The sequence below is a fragment of the Lampetra fluviatilis genome, chromosome 45 (assembly GCF_964198595.1).
Source record: "Lampetra fluviatilis chromosome 45, kcLamFluv1.1, whole genome shotgun sequence".
Lineage (NCBI taxonomy): Eukaryota > Metazoa > Chordata > Hyperoartia > Petromyzontiformes > Petromyzontidae > Lampetra > Lampetra fluviatilis.
Genome location: NC_136319.1, coordinates 2,405,201 through 2,425,834, shown reverse-complemented (window position 1 = coordinate 2,425,834; position 20,634 = coordinate 2,405,201). Strand labels below are relative to the sequence as shown.

General features: G+C 46.9%; 1 long non-coding RNA gene across 1 annotated transcript in view; it reads left to right on the top strand.

Annotated features, from left to right (window-relative positions):
• The window catches only part of LOC144947519 (uncharacterized), a 543,474-nt gene that overhangs the window by 330,952 nt on the left and 191,888 nt on the right, over positions 1-20,634 (top strand). Inside the window, exon 2 of the long non-coding RNA XR_013640073.1 lies at positions 10,923-10,948. This is a non-coding gene — a long non-coding RNA (uncharacterized LOC144947519). The remainder of the gene's footprint in view (positions 1-10,922; positions 10,949-20,634) is intronic.

Genomic DNA, 20,634 nt, shown 5'->3' with positions numbered 1-20,634 from the left:
TTTAAGAAAGTTATTGCATTGGGGGAATTACCCGGAAATGGAATTACAGGACATCATGAGATATCTGCAACTATACCAACTATTTTTTTATTTCTCACAAGGTAAGGCTCACTGAACTATGTTGTTGTTTTTCAGAAGCAAAATGGCTACAAGCACAGTGAGATGTTATCTCTATTGTGATTGCACACAGCAGCTGCAGTCATCGCCTGCTACGGGCAGACTCCTGCACCAGTTTAAGATGCAGATGCGACTCAGTCTGGTCTATTATGGCCCAAACCAGACTAAACACACAAATTGGTTTCCCTCACATGGTGGCGAGATGTTTACTATTTGGAGTTGCGTAATCTGCCCGTGGTAACGTGGATTTTTATTTGGGTCCTCTGGTTTTTCCCTCCACATTTAGAAATATGCATTTAGAGTATTTGTCGGCTGATATAAATTTCCATTTGATGAACCGCTTCGTTGACCTATCATTTTTGATACCCAGGTCGCTTTTGAAAAAGAGCTACATAGCTCATTGGGCCTTACCTGATCAAATGAAAATAGTTTCAGTTTAGCTTTAATAGACGCTAATGGAGTTGGACAAACATCCAGGTCAAGGACTGCTTGGGAAAATGATGACGCCTTTCGTTTATAGCCGCAGAGGCTATGATGGGTTTTTTTCCATTCTTGTTTTTCTATGCCCTCAGTACCATCTCCGTCCTGCTGTAACTTGCACCAATGCCTACTTTAGTGAGGGCGATATTGGCACGTAGAATAAATATCGATTGACTCACGTGTTGGGGCAGCGAGGTGGCTTTGCGGCAGTGCTTGCCACTTTGTTTCAGAGGTTCCACGACTGCGGGTGCTGTCACCGTCACTGCTCTGTCTACTGCACAGTCGACGTTCACCATCCCCGGACATCATTCACGAAGGTAGGCGCCATTGTGCGCGAGTGTCATTTTCCAAATTCCAAAAATTACACCACAAATTTTAACGATTTTTAATTAACTAGGTAAGGTCTGCAGACATATTCTATCTCAGATGCCACGATGACTTTTAGGAAAGTTATTGCATTGGGGGAATTACCCGGAAATGGAATTACAGGAAAATAAAATAAAATAAAAATCACGACGTTTCGGAGGCAACACAAGTCTCCGTCATCAGGTGGGACCGTCACAGCCAGATTAGCTGCATCAAGGTGCAGCTAATATGGCTGTGACGGTCCCACCTGATGACGGAGACTTGTGTTGCCTCCGAAACGTCGTGATTTTTATTTTATTTTACTTTCATTAATTTTAATGTTTTACCTACGTGACTTTACCGAAAAAACCTAAGAATATGAATCATTGCAGTCACGAAAGCTTCAAATCTAGAAGGAATTACAGGACATCATGAGATATCTGCAACTATACCAACTATTTTTTATTTTTCACAAGGTAAGGCTCACTGAACTATGTTGCTCTTTTTCAGAAGCAAAATGGCTACAAGCACAGCGAGATGTTATCTCTATTGTGATTGCACACAGCAGCTGCAGTCATCGCCTGCTACGGGCAGACTCCTGCACCAGTTTAAGATGCAGATGCGACTCAGTCTGGTCTATTATGGCCCAAACCAGACTAAACACACAGATTGGTTTCCCTCACATGGTGGCGAGATGTTTACTATTTGGAGTTGCGTAATCTGCCCGTGGTAACGTGGATTTTTATTTGGGTCCTCTGGGTTTTCCCTCCACATTTAGAAATATGCATTTAGAGTATTTGTCGGCTAATATAATTTTCCACTTGATGAACCGCTTCGTTGACCTATCATTTTTGATACCCAGGTCGCTTTTGAAAAAGAGCTACATAGCTCATTGGGCCTTACCTGATCAAATCAAAATAGTTTCAGTTTAGCTTTAATAGACGCTAATGGAGTTGGACAAAGATCCAGGTCAAGGACTGCTTGGGAAAATGATGACGCATTTCGTTTATAGCCGCAGAGGCTATGATGGGTTTTTTTCCATTCTTGTTTTTCTATGCCCTCAGTACCATCTCCGTCCTGCTGTAACTTGCACCAATGCCTACTTTAGTGAGGGCGATATTGGCACGTAGAATAAATATCGATTGACTCACGTGTTGGGGCAGCGAGGTGGCTTTGCGGCAGTGCTTGCCACTTTGTTTCAGAGGTTCCACGACTGCGGGTGCTGTCACCGTCACTGCTCTGTCTACTGCACAGTCGACGTTCACCATCCCCGGACATCATTCACGAAGGTAGGCGCCATTGTGCGCGAGTGTCATTTTCCAAATTCCAAAAATTACACCACAAATTTTAACGATTTTTAATTAACTAGGTAAGGTCTGCAGACAGATTCTATCTCAGATGCCACGATGACTTTTAGGAAAGTTATTGCATTGGGGGAATTACCCGGAAATGGAATTACAGGAAAATAAAATAAAATAAAAATCACGACGTTTCGGAGGCAACACAAGTCTCCGTCATCAGGTGGGACCGTCACAGCCATATTAGCTGCACCTTGATGCAGCTAATCTGGCTGTGACGGTCCCACCTGATGACGGAGACTTGTGTTGCCTCCGAAACGTCGTGATTTTTATTTTATTTTACTTTCATTAATTTTAATGTTTTACCTACGTGACTTTACCGAAAAAACCTAAGAATATGAATCATTGCAGTCACGAAAGCTTCAAATCTAGAAGGAATTACAGGACATCATGAGATATCTGCAACTATACCAACTATTTTTTATTTTTCACAAGGTAAGGCTCACTGAACTATGTTGCTCTTTTTCAGAAGCAAAATGGCTACAAGCACAGCGAGATGTTATCTCTATTGTGATTGCACACAGCAGCTGCAGTCATCGCCTGCTACGGGCAGACTCCTGCACCAGTTTAAGATGCAGATGCGACTCAGTCTGGTCTATTATGGCCCAAACCAGACTAAACACACAGATTGGTTTCCCTCACATGGTGGCGAGATGTTTACTATTTGGAGTTGCGTAATCTGCCCGTGGTAACGTGGATTTTTATTTGGGTCCTCTGGGTTTTCTCTCCACATTTAGAAATATGCATTTAGAGTATTTGTCGGCTAATATAATTTTCCACTTGATGAACCGCTTCGTTGACCTATCATTTTTGATACCCAGGTCGCTTTTGAAAAAGAGCTACATAGCTCATTGGGCCTTACCTGATCAAATCAAAATAGTTTCAGTTTAGCTTTAATAGACGCTAATGGAGTTGGACAAAGATCCAGGTCAAGGACTGCTTGGGAAAATGATGACGCCTTTCGTTTATAGCCGCAGAGGCTATGATGGGTTTTTTTTCCATTCTTGTTTTTCTATGCCCTCAGTACCATCTCCGTCCTGCTGTAACTTGCACCAATGCCTACTTTAGTGAGGGCGATATTGGCACGTAGAATAAATATCGATTGACTCACGTGTTGGGGCAGCGAGGTGGCTTTGCGGCAGTGCTTGCCACTTTGTTTCAGAGGTTCCACGACTGCGGGTGCTGTCACAGTCACTGCTCTGTCTACTGCACAGTCGACGTTCACCATCCCCGGACATCATTCACGAGGGTAGGCCCCATTGTGCGCGAGTGTCATTTTCCAAATTCCAAAAATTACACCACAAATTTTAACGATTTTTAATTAACTAGGTAAGGTCTGCAGAAAGATTCTATCTCAGATGCCACGATGACTTTTAAGAAAGTTATTGCATTGGGGGAATTACCCGGAAATGGAATTACAGGACATCATGATATATCTGCAACTATACCAACTATTTTTTTTTTTCACAAGGTAAGGCTCACTGAACTATGTTGCTCTTTTTCAGAAGCAAAATGGCTACAAGCACAGCGAGATGTTATCTCTATTGTGATTGCACACAGCAGCTGCAGTCATCGCCTGCTACGGGCAGACTCCTCCACCAGTTTAAGATGCAAATGCGACTCAGTCTGGTCTATTATGGCCCAAACCAGACTAAACACACAAATTGGTTTCCCTCACATGGTGGCGAGATGTTACCTATTTGGAGTTGCGTAATCTGCCCGTGGTAACGTGGATTTTTATTTGGGTCCTCTGGTTTTTCCCTCCACATTTAGAAATATGCATTTAGAGTATTTGTCGGCTAATATAATTTTCCACTTGATGAACCGCTTCGTTGACCTATCATTTTTGATACCCAGGTCGCTTTTGAAAAAGAGCTACATAGCTCATTGGGCCTTACCTGATCAAATCAAAATAGTTTCAGTTTAGCTTTAATAGACGCTAATGGAGTTGGACAAACATCCAGGTCAAGGGCTGCTTGGGAAAATGATGACGCCTTTCGTTTATAGCCGCAGAGGCTATGATGGGTTTTTTTCCATTCTTGTTTTTCTATGCCCTCAGTACCATCTCCGTCCTGCTGTAACTTGCACCAATGCCTACTTTAGTGAGGGCGATATTGGCACGTAGAATAAATATCGATTGACTCACGTGTTGGGGCAGCGAGGTGGCTTTGCGGCAGTGCTTGCCACTTTGTTTCAGAGGTTCCACGACTGCGGGTGCTGTCACAGTCACTGCTCTGTCTACTGCACAGTCGACGTTCACCATCCCCGGACATCATTCACGAGGGTAGGCCCCATTGTGCGCGAGTGTCATTTTCCAAATTCCAAAAATTACACCACAAATTTTAACGATTTTTAATTAACTAGGTAAGGTCTGCAGACAGATTCTATCTCAGATGCCACGATGACTTTTAAGAAAGTTATTGCATTGGGGGAATTACCCGGAAATGGAATTACAGGACATCATGAGATATCTGCAACTATACCAACTATTTTTTATTTTTCACAAGGTAAGGCTCACTGAACTATGTTGCTCTTTTTCAGAAGCAAAATGGCTACAAGCACAGCGAGATGTTATCTCTATTGTGATTGCACACAGCAGCTGCAGTCATCGCCTGCTACGGGCAGACTCCTGCACCAGTTTAAGATGCAGATGCGACTCAGTCTGGTCTATTATGGCCCAAACCAGACTAAACACACAAATTGGTTTCCCTCACATGGTGGCGAGATGTTACCTATTTGGAGTTGCGTAATCTGCCCGTGGTAACGTGGATTTTTATTTGGGTCCTCTGGTTTTTCCCTCCACATTTAGAAATATGCATTTAGAGTATTTGTCGGCTAATATAATTTTCCACTTGATGAAACGCTTCGTTGAGCTATCATTTTTGATACACAGATCGCTTTTAAAAAAGAGCTACATAGCTCAATGGGCCTTACCTGATCAAATCAAAATAGTTTGAGTTTTAATAGACGCTAATGGAGTTGGACAAACATCCAGGTCAAGGATACTATTGCTTGGGAAAATTATGACGCCTGTTTTGCCGTCTGTCTTTTCAGGGAGTGGATGGATTTGAATGCAAGGACAAGAACCTCGTTTACTAGCAATCCTGTTTTGTCTTTCATGGCATGGGTAGAAGCCAGGTAATAACCCTATAGTCGTGCGTACCCAAGGCAGTTGTAAGTCTGAACCAATAATCAGTCTTATACGAGTCCAGTCCATCACGAATGTTCACTGATCACACACACACAGGCGTAAGCTCTTTAGAATAACCACATTTGAAGTCGGTTGCAACATAGGCTCAGACTCAAGAATGGATAACAAACATCTACCTCTGGTAACTGATTGGAGGTGTTGGGGCCCCTTTGCAGCAGTTGGCCAAAGCAAATCCTCAAGGAGGTTCCAAAGTCCCTGGTAACAAAATACTTGTTCATGGATCGTGATACATTATCATTAAAAAAAAAAGGTTTGCGGTGTGAGAACATTAGAGGGAAAATGTTACGAAATGTCAACATTTTTTTCTGATTAATACATTTTTTTACTAAATCTTTGAGATACCGTGCGTTTTCTTTAAAGTAAAATATAATCGGGAAACTTTCCTTGGCGTGGCAGTCACTCTGGTCGTGATGACGCCCTAATTTAAAGTTCAATTCTCTATGGTCAGGCAATTCTTTTATTTTCTTGAAAAAAACACACTAGTCAGAGACTGCAATTGGGAAAATGAAAAATAACGACCACTACAAAGCACATTTACATGTAGTGGAGTAACGCGCGCAGGGTTTTGCAAACAGTGTGCATGCATGTGTGAGCGGCGGACAGTGAAGTCACGTCATGGCAAACAGATGCGGAGAGAGAGCAACAAGAGAAAGGCGACCAACTGAGATGCATAGCAGTGATTGACTGGTTGCAAATGCAGACACGGTGTAGGCGCCTGGGAGTCTGCAGATGGAGGCAATAACCTTGGCGGAGACGCCGCATGAGCGGCGGCTTAATGACGGCCATCTGGGGCCGCTTAATGAGGAGGAGGATAAATAAGGGAACGAATGAGCAGAGGGTTGAGTTGGTTGGAGTGAAGACAAGAGAGAACACACCTCGTCCTCTCCACCGGTGATGGCTAATTCCACACTGGAGGCAAGGGCGAGGTTGGAGAAGCAAGGGTAGACAGGCTAGCAATCGAGAGGCTAGCGGAATCCTAGGTGTGAGTGAGCGATGATTAGCAGTAGATAAGCTAGCAGAATATATTGTGATAGGCTAGTAGTGGAGAAGCCAGCAGAGTGTATAGTGATAGGCTAGCAGAGTGAGAGAGAGAGAGTGGCGCAAGCGGAGCGTGGCAGACAGGCGAGCAGAGGTGAGAGCGGGCTAGCAGTGGAGAGGCTGAGAGAGTGGGCTAGCAGTGGAGAGGCTGAGAGAGAGAGAGCGCGGAGTGAGCGAAGCGAGAGGAGTGAAGCAGGCGAGCAGCGAAGGCGGGAGAGTTGCGACGGAGTCACGTGGTGTTGAACATGGGGAGTTCTGTTCGAATTAAAGTGAAAGGATAAACAAAGTTGTCCGCGTGAAATAACACCTACATGCACATTCGGTACTTATTACTTTCAAATGCAGATTACAGGGAGAAGGTTATAAAAAATTTAAAGTTACCAAAAAAAAAGCAAAACATTTCAATCTCAAAAGAAAACAATGGGTTATGAAGGGCAGTTTCTGTTGGATTCAAATTTCTGTCATGTTGGTTTCCTTTTCTTTGGGGCTTTCCACTCCCAACTCGCATCTCCAGCTCCAGCTGAGGGGATATCGAGGGGGGGGGGGGCAAAATTAATCAAAATAAAACCATCACATGGGCGCACGAACGTACACACTGGGAGCAGAACGAGTGTCCGCAGCTCAGCGTGGAGGGGAAGATGAACGTGCCCAGGCTGATGGGGCAGCGCAGCACACTATCAAAACGAAACGTCGTACTATATTATTTAATTCATTTTCTTTATATGTGACTTTACCAAAATAACCAAAGAGTAATTACTGTAGTCACGAATGCTTCAAATCGAGTTCAATATAACAATTGGAGGTGCAGGGGAAGGACAACAAATTAAACACAACGCAGAAGCAGTTCTAAAGAAATTAGTTTGTAAATTGTTATGATTGAAAAGTACCATAGCTCCAGTGGCTTCCTGACCAAACCGGATCAGTCTTGCGCTCAGGCAACTGCGGGTGGAATGCGTTGTGCATGGATTTTACGAGTCGCAGAACCGTTGAGACCTGTATTTCTGTATGGGGGTGTTTTTTTTTGCAATCAGGTTAATGAGTTGCATTTTGAAGGCATTTATTATTTTGTATTCTCCATGATGCTCATGTTTTGTTCCATGCGTCAATCGGCACCCTAAACACCCTTTAGCTAATAAGAGGTTCCATTTGGGGGGGGCATTTACCAAATTAAATATTTGAATATTTTTACCACGGGCCACCCTCACTGCTTTGGAAACGGTGGTCGTGCAATGTGTGGTTAACTTGCATAGGGGCCAAAAACATGACAGCTCAGCTTGTGTCAAATCAAATCATATCCGTTAAGGAGCACAAAGTTAGGTTATGGAACAAAATGTCATTATCACAAAGACAAATTGTCCACTAATCGCTCTCATTTTTATTTTTTAAACGGTTTCTTTTGTATTTGTATTTATTTTATTTACGACGTAAATATCTTTCAGGCTATATATTTATTGCTTATGGTTTCACTTTATTTTGCCAATTTGGTGATAGCCGCTGAGGTTGCGATGAATTTTTTTCAATTCGTGTTTTTCTATTCTTAGGTTTTTTCGGTAAAGTCACGTAGGTAAAACATCAAAATTAATGAAAATAAAACAAAAATCACGACGTTTCGGAGGCAACACAAGTCTCCGTCATCAGGTGGGACCGTCACAGCCGAATTAGCGGCATCAAGTGAGGCAATCATTCAAGATGTAATCCCTTTTAAGCAAGTTGAAGGGGGAAGGAGAGGGGGGGCTCATCAGAATGTGGTAGCCAATGAATGGAAACGTATCAGGAGGGAGGGGGGCGGGGCTCAAAGACAGCACGGAGTGCTCAACACATGACGGCACGGAGTGCTCAACACATGAAGGGGGGAGGAGAGGGGTGGGGCTCATCAGAATGTGGTAGCCAATGAATGGAAACGTATCGGGAGGGAGGGGGGCGGGGCTCAAAGACAGCACGGAGTGCTCAACACATGACGGCACGGAGTGCTCAACACATGATACACATGATAGACAAAAGAACGAAAATGCCCATGTTTATACCAATGCTGGCTGAACAGTGAAGAGAGTACTGTTAAAAATAACTGGGGATGTTAACACTCGGTAAAGTAAAGTAAAATAGTGCCTGTCAGATAAGATGGTTCAAAAAAGTGTAATTAAGTCTTTTTCGCGTGGTTGATAACATCTTTCCAATGATTGCTAAGTTTGTACCCATCATCACGGTTGAAATTATGTCTGTTTTTGTATATTTGTATGGCTTCGTGTACAAACCTTTGATGGTAGCCGGGAGGTTTGCAGAGAACCTTGGTCTCGGAAAAGACAATTTCATGAGAGCCCACCGAGTTGTAGCAATGATCGGCAACGGCAGAAGAATCAGTTCTGCCGTGTTTCAGAGCACAAGTCAGATCTGAAACACGGCAGAACTGATTCTTCGGCCGTTGCCGATCATTGCTACAACTCGGTGAGCTCTCATGAAATTGTCTTTTCCGAGACCAAGGTTCTCTGCAAACCTCCCGGCTACCATCAAAGGTTTGTACACGAAGCCATACAAATATACAAACACAGACATAATTTCAACCGTGATGATGGGTACAAACTTAGTAATCATTGGAAAGATGTTATCAACCACGCAAAAAAGACTTAATTACACTTTTTTGGACCATCTTATCTGACAGGCACTATTTTACTTTACTTTACCGAGTGTTAACATCCCCAGTGTTTAACAGTACTCTCTTCATTGTTCAGCCAGCATTGGTATAAACATGGGCATTTTCGTTCTTTTTAAATCCTTTATATTAAGTTCGCTTGCTTGCGTGCTTGCTTGCGTGCTTGCTTGCGTGCTTGCTTGCGTGCTTGCTTGCTTGCGTGCTTGCTTGCTTGCTTGCGTGCTTGCTTGCGTGCTTGCTTGCGTGCTTGCTTGCGTGCTTGCTTGCGTGCTTGCTTGCGTGCTTGCTTGCGTGCTTGCTTGCGTGCTTACGACCGTGCAAATCTTTCGGTCGTTTTTTAACCCACTTCCCGTGATCCAATCGAGCTGACATTTTCCACACAGACTCGTTGTGCGAGACAATTAATGTTCGTGAAAAAAAATTCCAAAAATTTTACACTTTTCAGCCAAAATTTTTTTATTTTACATATATTCAAATAGAACGCACAGTGTAAGAGCCCAGAGCGTAACCCCTCCACAGGCCGTGGCGGAGTAGCGCAGTTGGTAGCGCCCTCGCTTCCCATGCCAAAGGTTGCGGGATCGATCCCCGCGTCCTCCACAGGCGAATATATTTTAAAATCCTTTATATTAAGTTCGCTGCCACGCATATAAAGGATTTATACTGAAAAACTTCGTTTTTACGGGTTATACTTATTCTGTCATGTGTATCAGGCCTCCCCTCCCCCTCTCTGTCCAATGCGTTGGCGTGTGCGGCAGCAACCGCGTCCACGCCGTCGTGCATTATTTTGGCCCCGCCCCCCCTCCCCCTTTCGATGCGTTGTACGTGGCACTCCGTGCCGTCTTTGAGCCCCGCCCCCCTCCCTCCCGATACGTTCCATTCATTGGCTACCACATTCTGATGAGCTCTCCCCCCCTCTCCTCCCCCCTCAACTTGCTTTTAAGGGATTACATATTGAATCATTGCCTCACTTGATGCAGCTAATCCGGCTGTGACGGTCCCACCTGATGACGGAGACTTGTGTTGCCTCCGAAACGTCATGATTTTTATTTTTTATTTTTTTTTATTAATTTTGATGTTTTACCTACGTGACTTTACCGAAAAAACCTAAGAATATGTTTCTTTATTTATGTTCATATGAATATAATCACATACATTTTTAAGGACTTTTTCCTATCGCCATTTATGCTCGCTTTACTCTGAGGAATTAAACAATTGTTCTGTTACCCAGTTTAACAAACGTAATAATTGAGGGTTAAATGTACGGATCAATGAGGAGGACAGCTTCAAGAGTACTGTGTTGACATTCCATGCATAAGAGTTTGCGTGTTATGTTTTTGTTTAGAAATTAAAGTTGCTTAAGACAGAAGTGTCTGAGTGGTGCCTTCCTCTGTTGTATTACATTACATTTCTAAATATACTAGATTTGTGTTTCTATTTCATTTATACCTGATGATGATGATTGCTTGTGTTGCAATCGAAATGTCGTATGCTAGTATTTAATTTATTATTTTCTCTTTATACGTGACATTACCGAAAGAACCAAAGAATAATTCCTGCAGTCACGAAAGCTCCAAATTAAGTATGAGCCACTTCTACGGGGAAGTTTTAAGTTTTTTTTTCTCTCTCTCTGGATTTTTGTTGTTTCTCTCTGCTTGTGTATCGGTCTTCGTGTCTGTGTCTTTCAAATTTCACACTTAACTTCTAATTTAGCAATTTTTGGAAGAAGGTAATCAACCAGGCTATGCGTTAATTGTGTGTTAACCGACCCTCTGTGTTGCATTGCATTACATTTCGAAATTGTGCTATATTTATTTGATTTAGTGTACTTTCTCTGTCTCCACTCGTTTTGTCGTTCTTATGTTCTGCTCTCTCTGCATGTCTCGGCTGTTGCCCCTCTCCCTCTCTGCTTTTGTCTGCTCTTCGTGTTTGCGTCTTGTCTCTCTTTAAAATTTCACACTTAACATCTAACTTAGCAATCTTTGAAAAACGGAATCAACCAGTCTATGCGTTAATTGTGTGTTGACCGACTCTCTGTGTTACATTACATTACATTTCGAAATTTTGCTAGGTTTTTTAATTCAGTGCGTCTCTCTTCCTGTCTCCTCATGTTTTCCAAGCTTTTTGCAGCGTGCCACTCATTGACATGCTAATTTCTCTAACCCCTCCCTCTCTCTCCACCCCTGCCCCCTCTCTCTATTTAAGGCCTCGACACAGAGGCGTGGTTTCTCTGTGTGCCTATGTTTGTATCTCTCTATGTATCTCTGTGATATCTGTCTCTACTTATATGTCTGTCTATATGTCTCTGGTTCTGTGTGTTATCTCTCTCTCTCAAATTTAGCATTCTCAGGAAGAACGTAATCAACCAGGTAGGGTGTTGACTGTTATGTTATCGACTCTCTGTTGTATTACATTACATTTCTAAGTATACTAGATTTGTGTTTCTATTTCATTTATACCTGATGATGATTGCTTGTGTTGTAATCGAAACGTCGTATGCTAGTATTTAATTTATTATTTTCTCTTTATACGTGACTTTACCGAAAGAACCAAAGAGTAACCCTGATATTCCTGCCTTCTGTACAGATGTATCGACGTACGCATTCCTTTGCAAGTGTAGTGTTGTACAGACGGACTCTTCAACGTCTTTTGTAGCACACACTTTTATTCGTCTTATGAACACAGTCCCTATGCATTGAGGGGTATACGGTCCCCTCACCCGTTACACTCAGAAAGTACAAGCCTCCGCACCCTACAGGCTACTTAATATCCCGCTCTTTCAGTGTCCTCTGACTGGACCTAGGGGATGTCTCCCCGACCACTGGTTACACTGAACCCTAGCCCTTATAAGGGCTGGAGGGCTTGGTCCAGGGTCCTAGGCTTCTTCCGCCGTCTTGGGTCTTCGTGTAGTCGAACTCCCTCCGAGCTCTGAGCGCTCTGGCTTTATACTTGTTCGTGGCCGGGTTGTCCAATCCCCGGCCACCTTGTGGAACCCTGTGATTGGTCGTTCCCAATCTGCTTTTGGATCCCAATTCACCCTATCTGACCCTGACCGTTTGGTCGCGCGGGAAAACCTTGTTCACGGTCAGCTCTCACAGCTTGTGAGACCCTGACCGTTAGTTTGAGCGGGAAAACCTTGTTAACGATTTGCTCTCCCAGTTTGTGAACATCGAGTAGTTAACTCTACTACATCACCCTCCAGTTCGGAAGCCTCAGCCATCCCGGCTGTTACAAGCAGAAAAATCCCCATCAATGAATCAAAGTCTGTGCCAAAACCAACAAGAACAGGAACACCCACTATAAATACCCCCCCATCAACAACGCAACATATGTACATGGTCAGAACCAATCACAAATAACGACATTCGCAACGCACAATGCATGCAGCATTCAGCTGCCGCAAAAAAAATGATGGCAATCAAGAAAACCGACGCGATCTAGCCTGTGTGTATTTCGCGGGCCCGTCGTAGGGGATGGGTACCCTTTTCCAGGCTGCAGGCTGACCAGGCATCCTGGCAAAAATGTCAGCAGGGGCAGGAGGCCTCTCTGCGGAGACCCTTGGAGCAGACGGGTCGGGCAGCCTGGCAAACATGTTGGGCGGGTCAGGCATCCTGGCAAACATGTTGGGTGGGTCAGAAGGTCTCTTTACAGAGACTCTTGGTGTAGACGGGTCAGGCATCCTGGCAAACATGTTAAGTGGGTCGGGCATCCTGGCAAACATGTTGGGTGGGCCCAGAGGCCTTTTTGCAGAGACTCGTGGCTCGCCCGGCTCCCTCAGTCCCGCATCATCTGCGGGAGGAATGACTCGTCTGCGCTGTGGGTTAGGTACTAACGGGGCGACATCCTGCTCGTCGGGCATATCACACGCTCGGCTCTCGTGTTTTGAGTGTGACGTAGAGCCGCCCGGAGCAACAAATGGCTTCAGACGAGAGGGGTGCACGAACCAGCGACGTCGTCCCCAATGGATTTTAACACATTGTGGGCGCATTATCTCGACCACCTCAACTGGACCCCGCCATGGTTTAAGGAGTTTAGCCGATGTGGACACCGGCACCTGGGGGCAATGAAGCCACGCCATATCACCTGGAGCCCGCTGATGCACGGACGTGCGAGGGGTTTGCAACCTTGAATTAGCCCGCTGGCGGGAGGCGGAATTGTCGATCGCCGCATCACGAGCCTCAGACAGCTTTTGTAGGTTGAACCGCAAATGGTCAGTGAGCTTCGATGACCGTGGAAGCTGCTTTATCCCAAGCCGCACGTCAGCGGGGGGAATGGCCTCCCTGCCATACATTAGGAAAAATGGGGAGAACCCTGTCGCTGCATGTGGCGCCATGCGGTAAGCAGCGAGGACCCCTGGGATCTGCAGGTCCCAGTCTATGTGGGATTCGTCAACCTGATGGCATAGCATAGAGGTGAGGGTTCTATGCAACCGCTCCACCATGCCATCTGTTTGGGGGTGATAGGGCGAGGTACGCCCCTTCTTAGTGCCCAACAGGCGGCATACCTCACTCAGCAGGGTACTTGAAAAATTTCTTCCCTGATCGGTCAGCAACCGATCTGGAGCGCCCTTGTCCAGCACATAGCCTTGAACAAAGGCGTCCACCACGGCTGCTGCCGACTGGTTGGGGAGAGCCAAGGCCATAGGCCACCGTGTAAAATACTCCACCCCAACCAGAAGGTACTTGTTACCACGAGGCGTTGTAGGGAAAGGCCCCAAAATGTCGAGAGCAACCAGCTCGTTCACACGGGATACCGTGATGGGCTGCTGCGGTGGGCATGCCGGCTTCGCTGGAGGTTTACGTTGCGCACATTGGGTGCAGCCCGTTAAAATATCAGTTACGTCGCGAAGCATGCCCGGCCAGTAAAATTGTAATCTTAGCAACCCAATGGTCTTGTGCACACCCAGGCGCAACAATCGCTCATGTGCCGCGCACACAGCCGTACACCGCAAAGCCGATGGCACTACAATTTTGTACTGGCAAGAATCAGCATCCCAATGCATGAGCAGACCGCGGCGCATGGCAAAAGAGTTCGATTTACTTGAACGTGAGGACGAATCACATGCGCGACGACGCAGAGGCAACAATGACGCATCGTTCATTTGATGCTTACCCCATTCGTCCAACGTTATCCTCAGCAAGTCGCCACTTGCTGGCGGATTTTCGTGGTCCGCACCCGGCGCAGGATCGGAAGGAAGGGCAGCAGAAACCGTTTCAGGAGGTGCAACCGGGCGTACTATTTGCGGTTTGCACCGGCCAGAACCCGTAAAACATGCGCATTTTTCTGACGGGAGACGAGATAGCGCGTCCGCATTATTGTGCTGTGTACCCTTACGGTAAATCACCATAAAATTGTAGTCCTGGAGGACTTCAAGCCATCGGGAGAGCTGGCCAGACGGTTGGTCAATGCGCAAAGCGTATTGTAACGCAGAGTGATCGGAGCGCACGGTAAACCGTTGACCGTACAGGTATGGCCTGTATTGTTGCATAAAGTAAACAATGGCCAGCAGCTCGCGTCGGGTTACGCAATAACGTTGCTCTGCAGGGGACAAAACCCTGCTTCCATAGGCAACCACCTTCTCAACGCCATCAACTATTTGGGACAGCACCCCGCCGATCCCGGTGTTACTGGCATCGGTGTCCAGAATAAACGGCTTTGCGAAATCGGGGTAAGCCAGGGGCGGTGCTGTTACCAGAACGTTCCGTAAGGAGTCAAATGCGGCCTGTTCCGCGTCTCCCCAATGAAATTTTAGCCCTTTCGCTGTAAGAGCGTGTAGTGGCTTGGCGATCGTAGCGAAACCAGCCACAAAACGTCGGTAATACGACGCGAACCCGATAAAACTGCGAACATCCCCAGCAGAGATGGGGGTAGGCCATTGGCTGACACATTTAGTCTTTTCAGGGTCTGTGGAAATAATTCTAGATTTGAAGCTTTCGTGACTGCAAGGATTCATATTCTTAGGTTTTTTTCGGTAAAGTCACGTAGGTAAAACATTAAAATTAATAAAAGTAAAATAAAATAAAAATCACGACGTTTCGGAGGCAACACAAGCTTCCGTCTTTAGGTGGAACCGTCACAGCCACGACAGCTGTATCAAGTAAATGAGAGATTGCAGGAGCTACCACTCCGTTTATATAATGGTTGGAGAGGGGGGGAAGGGCCAAGTACAGCACACTCCCTATTCATATGGTAAGGTGAGGCTTAAGAGGGTGAGCCCTTGTTATGGAGAGGCACGGTTTGTGACTCAACCTGGCCTACCTAACAATAGTGTGAAAAGGAGAAACAACTAAACATGGTAAACCTGTGATAGTTGTCTCTCAAATAAGATTGGCCAAATAAGTGTAGTTAAATCCTTTTTGCATGGTTAATCACATCTTTCCCTGATTTCTCAGTTTGTAACCATCATCACAGTTGAAATTATGTCTGTGTTTGTATATTTGTATGGCTTCGTGTACAAACCTTTGATGGTAGCCAGCAGGTTTGCAGAGAACCTTGGTCTCGGAAAAGACAATTTCATGAGAGCCCACCGAGTTGTAGCAATGATCGGCAACGGCCGAAGAATCAGTTCTGCCGTGTTTCAGATCTGACTTGTGCTCGCGGACTCGATCAGAAACATGACGTTTCGTTTCTCCAATGTAGCAATCACCACAACTGCAACTCAATTTGTAGACTCCAGGATACTGTAAGTCAGGAACGACATCCTTCACAGATGGAATCAGATCACGGATTTTATGCACTGTACTGAATCGGACTTGGATCTTATGTTTGTTTAGAATTTTGGAGATCTTTTTGGTCACGCCTGCTATGTATGGTAACGTGATAGTTTTGGTCGGAGTTTCATGTGGCTGTTTCTGTTTGGTGGGAGAAACAACTTGGCGGATTGTGCGGTTAGAGTATCCGTTCATCCTGAGGGCCCGATGTACATGTCTTAATTCACCGGCCAGGTGGTGTTGGTCAGAAATGCCATGGGCTCTGTGGTATAGCGTTTTGATGAGAGAATTCTTTTGAGATGAGTGGTGGTGGGAATCCGGTTTCAAGTAGGGATCTGTGTGGGTGGCTTTCCTGTAGACAGAATGTCCCAAGGATCCGTCAGGCCTCCTCTCATACAGAATATCCAAGAATGGTAGTTTACCATCTTTCTCCACTTCCATGGTGAATCTGATGGATGGGTGTCTAGAATTGATGTGGTCCAAGAAGTGGTTCAATGCTGGGAGGCCATGTGGCCAGATGACGAAAGTGTCATCCACATACCTATTCCACAGGGAAGGACGCAGGGTGGATGTCTGGATGGCGTCTGATTCAAACTTTTCTGTGAACATGTTGGCTATAACTGGTGACAAGGGGGAGCCCATAGGGGTACCCTCATTCTGTTTGTAGAAGGTGCCATTCCAGGTAAAATAGGTGTTGGTGAGGCAATGCCTAACCAGCGCAGGAACATCAGAATTGGACTGATTCTTCGGCCGTTGCCGATCATTGCTACAACTCGGTGGGCTCTCATGAAATTGTCTTTTCCGAGACCAAGGTTCTCTGCAAACCTCCTGGCTACCATCAAAGGTTTGTACACGAAGCCATACAAATATACAAACACAGACATAATTTCAACCGTGATGATGGTTACAAACTGAGTAATCATTGGAAAGATGTGATTAACCATGCAAAAAGGATTTAACTATACTTATTTGGCCAATCTTATTTGAGAGACAACTATCACAGGTTTACCATGTTTAGTTTCTCCTTTTCACACTATTGTTAGGTAGGCCAGGTTGAGTCACAAACCGTGCCTCTCCATAACAAGGGCTCACCCTCTTAAGCCTCACCTTACCATATGAATAGGGAGTGTGCTTGTGCTTGGCCCTTCCCCCCCTCTCCAACCATTATATAAACGGAGTGGTAGCTCCTGCAATCTCTCATTTACTTGATACAGCTGTCGTGGCCGTGACGGTTCCACCTGAAGACGGAAGCTTGTGTTGCCTCCGAAACGTCGTGATTTTTTTTTACTTTTATTAATTTTAATGTTTTACCTACGTGACTTTACCGAAAAAACCTAAGAATATCTGTGGAAATACCCGAGCGGCTGACTATGTGGCCTAGATAGCGCACAGACTCACGCAGAAGGTGGCACTTCTGCGGTTTGAATTTGAGGTCCGCAGCTCGCATCTTTTCGAAAACAGCGCGCAACCGTTCAATGTGTTCGTTGAACATGTGGCCAAAGACGATAACGTCATCAAGATAGACAAGGCATGAGTCCCACTGGAGCCCAGCAAGGACCAGCTCCATGAGCCTCTGAAACGTCGCTGGAGCCGAGTGGAGCCCCATGGGCAATCTATTAAACTCGAAAAGGCCCTGTGGTGTCCGAAAAGCAGTCTTTGGCTTTGACGCTTCGTCGAGGGGGAGTTGCCAAAACCCTGACAGAAGGTCCAAAGTGGAAAAATAACGCGCCCCTGCCAAAGCATCCAATGACTCATCCATACGTGGAAGAGGATATGCGTCAGCCACGGAAATTTTATTTAGGCGCCGGAAATCTACACAGAATCGAAGACTGCCATCGTGCTTTTTGACCAGCACTATCGGAGCACTCCAGGGGCTGTTGGAAGGAGAAATGATATCAGCCACCAGCATGTCGTCAACTGCCCATTTAACATGCTGTTTCTCCGCAGGGCTGAGCCGAAACGGGTTTTGGCGGATAGGGGCAGCGTCACCAGTGTCAATGTGGTGTCGCAGCAGCTTGGTGCAGCCAATATCAAATTGTGATTTGCTGAAAACATCCGAGAATTCCCGCAAAAGAGCTCGCAATTTACTCTGCTGTGACACGGATAAATCGCCGGCATCCGCGCAAAGAGCGTCAATCCATCCCTCGTCTACGTTATGAGGGCGAGGCTGCTGACTGTTCGCTACGTGTCCAACAACCCCGGTCCCCAGGGGCGCCACCGTCACATGAGCGAGCACTGTCCCCTGTGGAATGACGGTGTCGGACAGACCGACATTCGAAACTTGCATAAATGGCTCCCTGTCGCCCGCCACAAGAGTCTGTGCGGCCATCAACGATAGGCTCTTAACTGCTGTGTTGGAGGGTCCCAATAAAATGCCATTTACCGAGGCGGTGGGAGCGAGCGGTTTCTTTAACCGCAAGGGTACGAGCATTTGTGCTCCTGGCGGAATGCGTACGGCGCAAGCCGCAAAAGCCTGAACGGAGGCATTTTCCGTATGTGAATGCGTGGTTGCGGGTAAAAATGCCATACGCCGGCCCGACGGAAGTTCAATACATCCCTGATCGATAAGGATTTTAATGGGCATTTTGGCAAGAAAATCGGTTCCCAGAAGGCACGGCACCGCAAGGGAAGAAGATACAAAAACAGGTCTAGCCAATTTAATATCACCAATGGCAATTTGCGCCCGAATTTGCCCGAGAATCCCTAGCGAACTTCCATTTGCGGCAACAAACGGAACGGAAACTTTTTCCAATGATCGACATCGCATGGGCAGTATGTTGTAAATTAACTCGGAGATGATAGTGGCCAATGCACCGGTATTGAGAAGCACGCGCACTTCTACCCCCTCGATCGTACCAACAACCACCGAGGATGGCAGTCGAAGAAACGTGGCCTCGGCGGCCACAGTTGAAGCATGTCATGTCGCCGCGGGGGAAGGACCGTCCCCGCTCCCGGTCATCGTGGCGTTCGATGCGATCCGGTGATCGCTGGAGCGTCGTGCTGAGCGCCGAGAAGACTCGATCTGGAGAGCGAGCGTTGTCCCTGCTGGCAGGCCCCACTGTCGTAGCCGATGCAGTGATGGGCTCGTCCTGGTCGAGCATCAAGTGAGCATGAATGCTCCGGGCAGCTCGCAGTGAGCACATATCCTCATCATCCACGGCCTGGATGACAAGGCGCAGTCCCCTCGCCATCTCCAACAGCTTCTGTAGGACAAGTGCGTCGATAGCCTCATTGTCCATGCGGGGGTAAGCCGCTCTTGCCATGGCGAGTAGCGCGGTGCGGAACGCCAATGGCGACTCCCTTGGCTTGCACCGTCTCTCGTAGAACTGGTGGCGTGTGGCGGAAGGAGGTCCGTAGACATCGGACAGCCGCCGAAGTGCTGCTTGTAGTGTCGCTCTTTGTCGCTTGGGAATGGAGATGAGTGCAGCGAGAGAGTCGTCGTCCAAGGTGGCTGGCAGTGCACGAAGGGCTTGTGCATCCGTCCAGCGCACCATCTCCTGGTGGCTGAGGAAGCGACGCTGAAATGCCACCCAGTCGCCCCCTGTGGACAAGAATTCGCGAAAGACAGGCAGTCGTTGCTGTAGAGCAGCTGTGTCGTCGTCTTCATCAAGGTCGGACTCGGTTCCAAATGCGGCGATCGCTTGGTCGATGACATGTACTGTACGGCGTCACAGCCGTGATGATGCGGTGTTGTTGGAGGGTCCTGCAGAGGCAGCGTCGCGCTCCGATGACGCGGTGTGTCGTGATTGGCACCCGGAGGTCCCAGCATGCACTTGGCTTCCGCCTCCGGCGGAACCACGTGACCCATCGGCGGGAAGGACGACCTCTTCCGGGTTTGCGATGGCGGAAACGTTTGCTGTCGGCCGCTCCTCTCTGCCCGCAGCCCCCAGGGTAATTCCCTCCAGGATGGCTGCTGCAGCATGCAGTAGCTGGGCGAGACGGGCGTGAGCAGCCTGGACGCCGTCGTTCGCGGCGGTCGGCTGCACTGCTGGTGGTGGGACGGCTGGAGACACGCCAGCGTCTTCAGCGCCACCCTCAGCACCCACGGGTGAGTCGAGCTTGCATCGTCTTGTTTCCATCTTCTGACACCAATGTAGTGTTGTACAGACGGACTCTTCAACGTCTTTTGTAGCACACACTTTTATTCGTCTTATGAACACAGTCCCTATGCACTGAGCGGTATACGGTCCCCTCACCCGTTACACTCAGAAAATACAAGCCTCCGCAACCTACAGGCTACTTAATATCCCGCTCTTTCAGTGTCCTCTGACTGGACCTAGGGGATGTCTCCCCGACCACTGGTTACACTGAACCCTAGCCCTTATAAGGGCTGGAGGGCTTGGTCCAGGGTCCTAGGCTTCTTCCGCCGTCTTGGGTCTTCGTGTAGTCAAACTCCCTACGAGTTCTGAGCGCTCTGGCTTTATACTTGTTCGTGGCCGGGTTGTCCAATCCCCGGCCACCTTGTGGAACCCTGTGATTGGTCGTTCCCAATCTGCTTTTGGATCCCAATTCACCCTATCTGACCCTTACCGTTTGGTTGCGCGGGAAAACCTTGTTTACGGTCAGCTCTCACAGCTTGTGAGACCCTGACCGTTAGTTTGAGCGGGAAAACCTTGTTAACGATTTGCTCTCCCAGTTTGTGAACATCGAGTAGTTAATTCTACTACACAAGTACTCGGCCATCCTCTGGGCAATGACACTAAAGAAGATTTTACCCTCAACATTCAGTAG